Below are 9,554 nucleotides of genomic sequence, written 5' to 3'. Positions count from 1 at the left end.
CCTACTTATGAATAGAAAACCTTCAAAGGACCTGTAGAAGGTAGACCTGTACAAGAATCTGCGTGTATAGTATGTCGCCCATGCATAAAATGTATTATATTAAATGAGGACCTATTCAGTATTATTTATTTATAGAACATTACATAAGGTCTTTTAAGACGTGTAGTAAATCTATTTAGGATATTCTGTCAATTAGGAAAGCCTTAAATGGTATCTATACATATATACATTGAAAAACAATCGGGTTTAAACATCAAAGATCATTGAATTAAGTCAGTTTTAATACAACTTGTAGGCGTTGTAGAAATGCCCGTATATCCGTCTATCTTCCCGAAGGTTGGGAGGCAATCGAAATTGTTCGCGTTGTTACATTTCTTCCAAACTTATACCAATTTCCTTCAATTAATTCAACTGGGTTCGAATCCCCGTGGAGGAAAAATTCCTCCAAAATAATTTTCGAATATTTGAAAAACAAGGCTTATATTCTTCTCCAGATTAAATGCATCGGCTTCAACAAATAGGATAACACAAACTAGGAATGACAGCATATACCGCCATTCTGACGAAAATGGCAACATTGTATAAGCAAGGACCCCAACCAATGTACCTAAATAAAGGGGGCGTCGAGTCTAAGCAGAACTAGATGGCGGCTACATCACCTAAGATCAGTGTTGCCAAAACTTTATCGATAAAAATGCTAGATTTTGTTTAAAAAAATGCTAGAAAATGGTAAAAAAAATTTAAAAAAGTGCCAAATTAAAGTGCTAAAATGTTTTTGGAAGAAACTTCACTTGTAGCTAATAATGAGATATGTATTTATTAAAAATTCATTATACACATAAGATGGAGTGAGTGTATTTTAAATATTTTTGCAACACCTCGAAATATTCACCAGAGATCCTATTTATTCATAATCAGAATAAAATTTTTCGATGTAGCCATGTCCGTCTGTCTGATTAAATAACGATAACGATAACAGGCTTGCGATATTGAAGAAAAATCTTTGAAATGTTTGGCACTGAAAATGTGATATATGTATGTCCTTTTTAGGGTAGCCCCAACCGAATTGGCTCTAATTTAATATTTTGGATATTAATTGGAAAAAAATCTACCTACCAAAAATTATCAATATGAATGCATGCTTCGACTTTAGCACGTTTTTCAACCGATGTTGCTGCAATTTAATATTTTGGATTCTCATTAGGCAGAAAATCTCCATACAAAGAATTATCCATATTGGTCCGTGTCCGGGTGGCCTCCAATTTTTTTAATAGACAGTATATTTTTCTCAACGCGAACTATCAGACTCTCAGAATGTTCCGCCTTGCTGCTAGCCAAATCGCTAACATTGCTCGTAGCTCCATCGGCGTAACCAGCCGTGTTGGTGTTGTCCGTGCTGCCCATCAAGAAATTCCTGCCGAGGAATTCGACAAACAGTATGAAGATTACTTCAGCCGTGCCGATATCGATGGCTGTGAGGTGCGCAAGGGCCTGAACGATTTGTTGGGTATGGATTTGGTTCCGGCTCCCAAAATTGTCGATGCTGGCTTGAAGGCATGCCGTAAGGTGAACGACATTGCTTTGGCCATCAGATGGTTGGAAGGTGTCAAGGATAAGTGCGGCGACAAGACCGATGAAATCTATCCCTACATCATCAACCACATTCGTCCCGCCCTCACTGACTGGCATTCCCACACCCGAAGAAATCAACTACGACAAACCAGAATTGGCCCTTAAGTCTGTGTTCGATATGTAAGGACGGGGTGAAGAATCTTTGTTTCTAATGTATTTAGTTTAATTTGAAAAAACAAAAAGAAAACTTGTGATTGGGAACGCCAATAATGGAAATGTATTAACATGAATTCGCAGAAAATGCATTTTTCCTGAATGAAGAAGAAAATAAAGCCTCCGATTTGTTAAAAACATAAAAAAAAATTGGCACAAATGCAGAAAATTATCAATCTAGGTCAGGGTTTGCTCACAGCCTTCAGAATAAAGTACCGATCTATTTTCGGTATTTTGAGGAGTTTAGTCGTATTCTCTGGGCTCTGTTAGGGTAGAAAATATTTATGCGGACAATTTTCTATATTTGGACATATAGTCAATATAAAATTCCCGCCCCATTTGCATACTTTTAAGGTTTTAAAACCTTTTTTCCCAAAAAAGTTTGCGGAACATTTTCGATGTAGGTCCATTATTTGACATAACCCTCATTTGAAGTGGGACGCGACCCATTTTCGGTACTATGAAGTGGTCCTAATTTGACATTCTGGATTCCAGTTGAAAAAAAACATCTTTCCAGAAAGTTTACAACTTGGGTTCATGATCGGATCGGTTTTTTTTACTTGTTCATAGATTTTTTAACATTGGCAAATCAAACTCATAGCGTGAAACATAAAGAAATTTCAATAGGTGTATGTGAAATCGAAAACAACAATTTTTTCGGATTAAACTAAAAAATAACCCGAAAAAAATAAAAGTGCTAAAAAAGATGCTAGGTGCTAGATCAATTTTTTTGGTGCTAAATGATTTTCAAAAATGCTAAATCCAGCACTAAAAGTGCTAAATTGGCAACACTGCCTAAGATAGACTACAGCAGACTAATCATCTATCTAGCAGGAATAACAAACAATTATTAACAAAACTAATAACTTGCCTTTCCAAATTTCCTTCTTACTGTCTCTCAAGAGGAACATTTGTATGCGAAGCGAATTAAGTACCCGATCGATCGCACAATGTAATATTTGTTTTAATATTTTTATTTAATATACATACATCAAAGCCGCATGTGGGTTCGGGATCTATTAGGAAATTCCTTCATGAGCAACCTCAGTGCAAATTTCGGTTGAATGAGAAATTTGTATATACAAGAAACCACTGCACATAAGGATTCATTGTTTCTATGCAACGATAGATGGCGGTCCCATCACTACAGCAAACCAATTCATGTAGTTAAGAAGAGTGGCTAATGCTTACTCTTCTTGGGAGTAACAGGAGGACAATTTGTATGTATGACGAATGAAGTATCCCATCGTTTGCACACTGTAATAGTAGTATTAATATTTTTATTGAATATATTTAAATTAAATCCGTTGTATTTGATTAACCCTTTAAGCCCCGAATTTTTTCCGCAATCTTAAAACAAATTTCTGTTCACAGATTTAATGCAACTATCCTAAGTAGGATATGCACAAAATTTGACAACCCTACATCATTGCATTTGGGAGATACAATACATTCTATTGGAAAAATTAAAGTCCAATATCAAGAAAACTAAATGCAAAATCGACAGAAAAATCATTTTGAATTATTCTCTATATTCATTTTTACAAGAATCAAAAATAATTCTGATTACAGAATTCGTACAATTTGAATACGAAGCGATTTAAATAATTTGGACTGTATACAAAAATTAGTACTGTACACCAATTTACCCTCTTCTCTATATTGATAAACTCATAACTTTACCAAAATTTGGGTTTTGTTAATTTTTCTTTTGATGTGTATCGTCCTTAATCAGGTCTAATAATGGGGCAGATATGTGTAGTATATTGTTCATAGTATCTGTCTCCAAAGACCTGCAAACCTGTCCAAAATATATAGCAAATACCAGGATAAAATTATATAGCATATATCGTAAATTGAGATTATATGTTATAATTTCAGCATATATTTAGTAAAATTCGAAACGAACCAACTGGAGTGAAAAAAAACACCTTGATTTTGAAAATATTTCATGTTAGTATAAATCATATACATTTTTATCTAAAAAAAATTATTTTGTAGTCTTTCGGTTCCGTTTTTATAACTACAGACAGTTACCAATTTTTTTATTATTTTTTTTTTTTTTTTTTTTTTTTTTTTTTTAAATATGATTTTTTGTATTCTTCCAAAATTTTGTATTCTTCCCAATTTAATACGTAACAAAAATACTCTACAATGTTATGTATCTTCATCTAATACTTGAATTAGCTGATGGCACCATTTACGGAATTACAATGTTATTCTTAACAAGAGACCCAAGAATTTACATTTTCTATATCCCCCTCTTTCCCTCTCCCATTCCCAATTGTAAGGCACACTTTCAAATTATAGGAATTTTTAATAAATTCTAATAAACGAGCATAATTTTTGTCACGTAGTTAGAAAAGGCATCACTTCATTTATAACTACGGCGGCATGTAAAAGACTTTCCCGACAACACAAAAGGTCTAACGTGGGGATAATGTGAAAAATATATTCCCTTGCAAAGTTGTGAGCATTATGAGTGAACGAGCAGTCACGTGAGCAAGATTTTCTACGGTGGATAAACGAAGAAAATTTGCCAATGTCAGATAACGGTGTGTCTAAGTGTGCGTGTGTGTGTCAAAAATAAATTTTAAGATCTTTTGAAATATGTAATACCCTACTACATGCCACACCTCAGTTACTTTGCCACAATTCAAAATCTAATAAAAATTAATGGACCTTCATCGAAAAATAATACCAAACAGAACGGCGGAAGTAGTACGTCCAACAGATGAGCCTGCCCTTGATGGGGAGGGGGTGGTCTGAGTAGATGGAAGTCTAACCACTAAATGATAACATTTTGCACTTGTCGTGTATGCCAGCAATCAGCAAAGCACAAGACTACTGGTATCAGATGGATTTAGTTCCTGGCTGGCTTAATGTGTGCACCGTGACATGGTACAATGGTCTGGCCTGTATGTCTGGCAGGATAGCTATGTGTGTTTATGTGGCTCACATATGCAATGTGCGTGTTCAGTGTGTGTGAAATATGCTATATATGCCTCATATGGCATTTTCAAGTAAAATCCCATTTTATCGATTAACTGCCAAAAAATTATTCGACTGTTTTTGTGATTGCGAGTTGGTGTGCGTGTTCGTAGCAGGGGGGGGAAGTAAATTTTAATTTTCCTTTTTTCTGCTGTGTGGTAGTGGGGAATTTTGAACATTTGTGTTTTTACACCAACCACGTGCTATATATATATATATATATATATCAATGTATTGAATGGATATTAACATTGTCCTGAATAAATCGAACTTTTGTATCGCGTTGTTGTTTGCTCCATGCTTTTGCGGTTTAAATGTGTTGTTCTCACGAAAGTGTGTGTGTGTTAATTTGCTATATTGAACTTGATTTTTGTGCTATTTTTTTTTTTTTGGCTTTTCCTAGCTATAGTAGTTCTAATTTTATATTCTTAAATGAAAATTTAATGTTATTTGATTATGTTAATGGTATAAGTTATGACCTCATAAGAATAAGGGTTTTCAGTTTTATTTGGGTCAACTCAATTTACGTTATTAATGCGTTTAATGAATCGAGTTGAAGATCTTATGGATAATAGCAAAATAAAGACCGCATAGTACTATTTTAAAGGGAAGAGGAATTTAAGGCATATATAGGCGATATATGGCTACTTTAAAAGGGGAAAGCAGTTTAAGAGATATATACGGATATGTTGTCTTTTTTATAGGAAACCCCATGTATAGGTATAATATGTTCTAGAAAACATTTAGTGATGAAACCCCTTCACTGAGTTTTTCGCCGAAGTCAAACAATTCACCATAAGGTAAATATATTGTTCAGTTGGCATTTATGGATACGAATGTTAAAGGTCTATTGAGAAGTATCCGATCCTTAAAAACAAGGATCGACTACGGCGAGTTTCTGAATTGAACCATACTTCTCGATCGAGTTGTTAGGAACTGTTTTGTGCTGTGTTGTTTAGTTTGGTATGCAAAGCACCCTTTCCTTATTTTTGCGAACGGAAATAACCATTTCAAATAGGGATTCTTTCATTTCGATTTCATTGCTGACATTGAGAAAGTTTGTTTAGGCACATTTTAGTTTATCCAAAGCAGGTTAAGGGGACCCCCCCCATTCTCGGGGTCACAAATGTTTTTGATTTAATTCGAATCTACACTAATTCAAGAGTGTCCCTACAAAATTTAAAGTGAAAATCTCAAGAACTCTTGAAGATATAGCCGATTTATTGTGTCAGCATCAAGTGATGGCTAAAAGGCTTCTCAAACTTTAAACGCGTTTTTCTCTTTTGCGAATGGCGGGCACGATAACTCAAAAACTAGTAACCCAATCGATTTCAAATGTTTTACACGTTTCTCTGTGAGTGTATAGCTATCGTATGAACTAGGATAAAGCCAATCGGTGAAGATCTTCCTAATTTTGTAACTTGGTTTTTTGTAAAAAATCGGCAATTTTCCAAAAATATTTTTTCAAAGGTCCGCCATTTTGTTAATTTTAGAGCGAAGTCAATAATCATAGTTCATACGAGAGCCAGACATGTACTCTTTCCAACACCGTTGGAATTTTCGAATTCCCATGTTCCAGTGAGGAGTTATCATGCCCGCCATCAAAAATAAGGCCTTTTTTTATTACAAAAAACAACAACAAAACAATAACAAAATTTTTTTGTAAATTATTTTTCTTCTCTTTTAAATCTTCAATTATATATGTGCAAAGTTACAAACCTTAACAATCATTGGTATTGATTTACCAGCCCATTGACAATCTTAAGTGTTAAGTGTTTTTCTAAATGACCTTGATTTGTCACTGTCGAGCTACGTCTACAAATTATAAAAAAGCTAGAGAACGGAACAGTATACTCAGACGGGACCGACCATATGATACCCTACACAACTTCCACGCAAAACCAACTTTCTGTGGATCTATATTCTGAGCATGGGCAATATTACGCGATTTTTGAACCATCTTGACCAACTAGAGGCCGACAATTATTACTAATGTTCAGTGCAGCCCTTCTTATTACTTATCCAGATTCCTTCTTTGTGTTGTTATCTTCTTATTAACATTGGAGCCTATAGCTCGACTCGAAAAAAAAACAAAAAATTACGTTTTCGGTCCACTTAATCACAATATAATTATCTGATCGTCACCGAAAATTGTAGGCGTTATCCTTGACCATAACTGGAACTTCATGGAACATTTTAAAGCGTTCAGAGTTATATTTTCGCCCTCTAGGGTTTCTATATAATATCTGAATAGAAAGCACCTGTAAATAATTAGGAGTAACTCCCACGTCTGAGTACATACTATATGGTCGAATGTACTCAGATGTGGGAGTATCAATGGTATCAATTTAAAGGTAAACCACTGCACTTGGATGTACCAACAAGATTTCGGGTCTATGTCCTTCAGGTGTGAATCTATAAGCTATAGAATACACATTTTTTTTAATTTTTCACACAAAAGTCAGGTTCCATTTGACCCGCTAAATATTGACCGATCCTTATCAAAACAGGCATGCTTATTCTTTGGCCCGATCCCCTTCTCTATGTAAAAATTTGCTATGTTTCGGTCATAATTGCGGCCTCTACAGCGACCAGAAACAAAACGATAAAAATTAAGTATTTGGTCCATTTCATCCCCTAGATATTAACCGATATTTACCAAAAACAATAGGGGTCTTCATTGGCCAGAACCCATCCTACATGCAAAATTTCGTGAAGATTGATCCATAACTGTGGCCTCTATCGTATTTACAAAATATAATGGACAGACGAACGGACGGACACACATGTCTAGATCGACTCAGCTATTCAAGATATGAAGATCGGTATACTTAAAGGTGGGTCTAGGACCAATATTACAAACTCTTGGGGCTGCACAAAGCTATAATACCCTGACAACATAGTTGTGTAGGGTATAAAAAGCCTGTGAACGGAGCAGATTAGTCAGATGGGACCGACCATATGATACCATATACAACTACCACTGAGCTCTAAGTTTCTGTGGATCTATATTCCGAGCCTGGGCAATATTTTTCGAAATTTGCCCTCTCTTGATGTCCATCTCCTATGTCCTTCAGTAGTAAATATTTTAGCGCTAAATATTGACCGATTATTATGAAAAGAGCCATACTTATTCTATGGCCAGATTCCTTTTCCCATGTAAAATTTCGTGATGTTCGGGTGGTAATTGTGGGTTCTAAAGCGACAAAAATATGTTCTGGTCAAATTTTTCCCCTAAATATTAATTGCTGCTGTTCTGGTGTCCGTGGCATCAATTCCAAGGCGTTCTCAAGAATTCATCATAGTCCAGATCATTTATGGCGAATTTTGTGTAAGGTTCTTGGCTTGCTTACGCCTTTACAAGATAAATCTGGCTCAAAGTTTTAAGAACATATACAGGAATTCTTACAGGACATCTGCACCCGCCGGTAATAGCACATTTTCAAGCGAAGGCGCTACAAGTTGGCATTCCGGGTTCTTAAATGTATAGATGGCACCATATAAATGTCCCGATTAATTTCCAACCGTATATGCAGTGATTTGGCATTCCGTATTATTGTTGAGTACAAATAATATTTGCAAATAATGTTTCATATGGGTCATATGGTCCATATTGAAAACGTCCCAGAATCGGATTTTCAAAGGATAAAGTACCATTTGACAGAAAATATTAAATTTTACTCAATATTTTGACAAAATCCCATATAAAGGTTCACTCGATAATAGTCCTACATTGCATACATTAAACAACTCCTTGGTTTTTCTAGCTATTTTAACAAACTCTCGGGGAATTCCCATTTTTATTTCGCAATATAGCCAAAATTCCAAGTCACAACTGGACATAACTTCTGAAAATATTTCTTTGTTTGTTTTGTTAATCTTTCAAGTCATATAACTTTTAGGACATTGAAATATTGAAAACTTTAGCTGAATGATTACAAACAGTTTTTTTTTGTTCTCTTATAAATAACCAGAGAAAGTATTTAAGTCAAACTAAATTGAAAAACCCTCCATAATTTCCTCTTTCATTTCCTCTGTCTGTACATAGTCCAATGTGTCTAGCCTGTCATAAAAACAAAAAAAAAAACTTCTTCAAACTTCTTCCATTAGTTTACACACATTGTAAATTTGAACCAACCAACCAACCACCCCACTGCCCTGACCAACCAAAAAACAAAATGGAATACATAAAAGCAAAAGCGTACAAGAAAAAAAAATCATTGCTTGCCAATTGAGTGTTAAAACTTTAATGGATTTTCCATTGCTGCTCGTTGCGAGAAAAGCTAACTTTCATGTTTTGCTTTACAGTTATACTAATGGCGAAAAGTGTAGACCACCCTCCACACACATGCCACACTCCACTCGCCCCACATCTACCATCAGCATTCTTTTCATCCTCTACACAGAAACTAATCGATTTGACACATTTCAAATGTCTCCGAGGGTGTGTGTGTGTGTCAGTGTGTCCGTTTATTTGTCTACCCGTCTATCCGTTCGTGCGGATGTCTGTCGGCTTGTCTGTCTCACCATTCTTTGTTGTGTGTGGTGGTAATTAAGGTTTAAGTCTAATGTATGCTCTTCGTATGTCGTAATTTTTTGTGCAAACTTCAAGTGTGACATCATCACGAACAAGAAGAAGAACAACAACGACGACAGCCATGTTTGACATTCGGGGATTGTTGTAAACAAAGCAGAGCTGCCTTTTAGCATCACAGAACAAAGATACAAAAGAAGAAACTCCAACAATTCACTAAGGACAGTGATGTTCTCTATTCTGG

General features: G+C 35.3%; 1 pseudogene; it reads left to right on the top strand.

Moving 5' to 3' along the window:
* Positions 1–1,268: 1,268 nt before the first annotated feature.
* LOC133331827 (cytochrome c oxidase subunit 5A, mitochondrial-like) lies at positions 1,269–1,756 on the top strand (annotated as a pseudogene).
* The last annotated feature ends 7,798 nt before the right edge of the window (positions 1,757–9,554 follow it).

Source organism: Musca vetustissima, unplaced genomic scaffold, assembly GCF_032173495.1.
Source record: "Musca vetustissima isolate MV318-11 ecotype Yass unplaced genomic scaffold, APGP_CSIRO_Mvet_v1 utg4060, whole genome shotgun sequence".
Classification (NCBI taxonomy): Eukaryota; Metazoa; Arthropoda; class Insecta; order Diptera; family Muscidae; genus Musca; species Musca vetustissima.
This window is presented reverse-complemented; position numbering and strand designations above follow the sequence as displayed.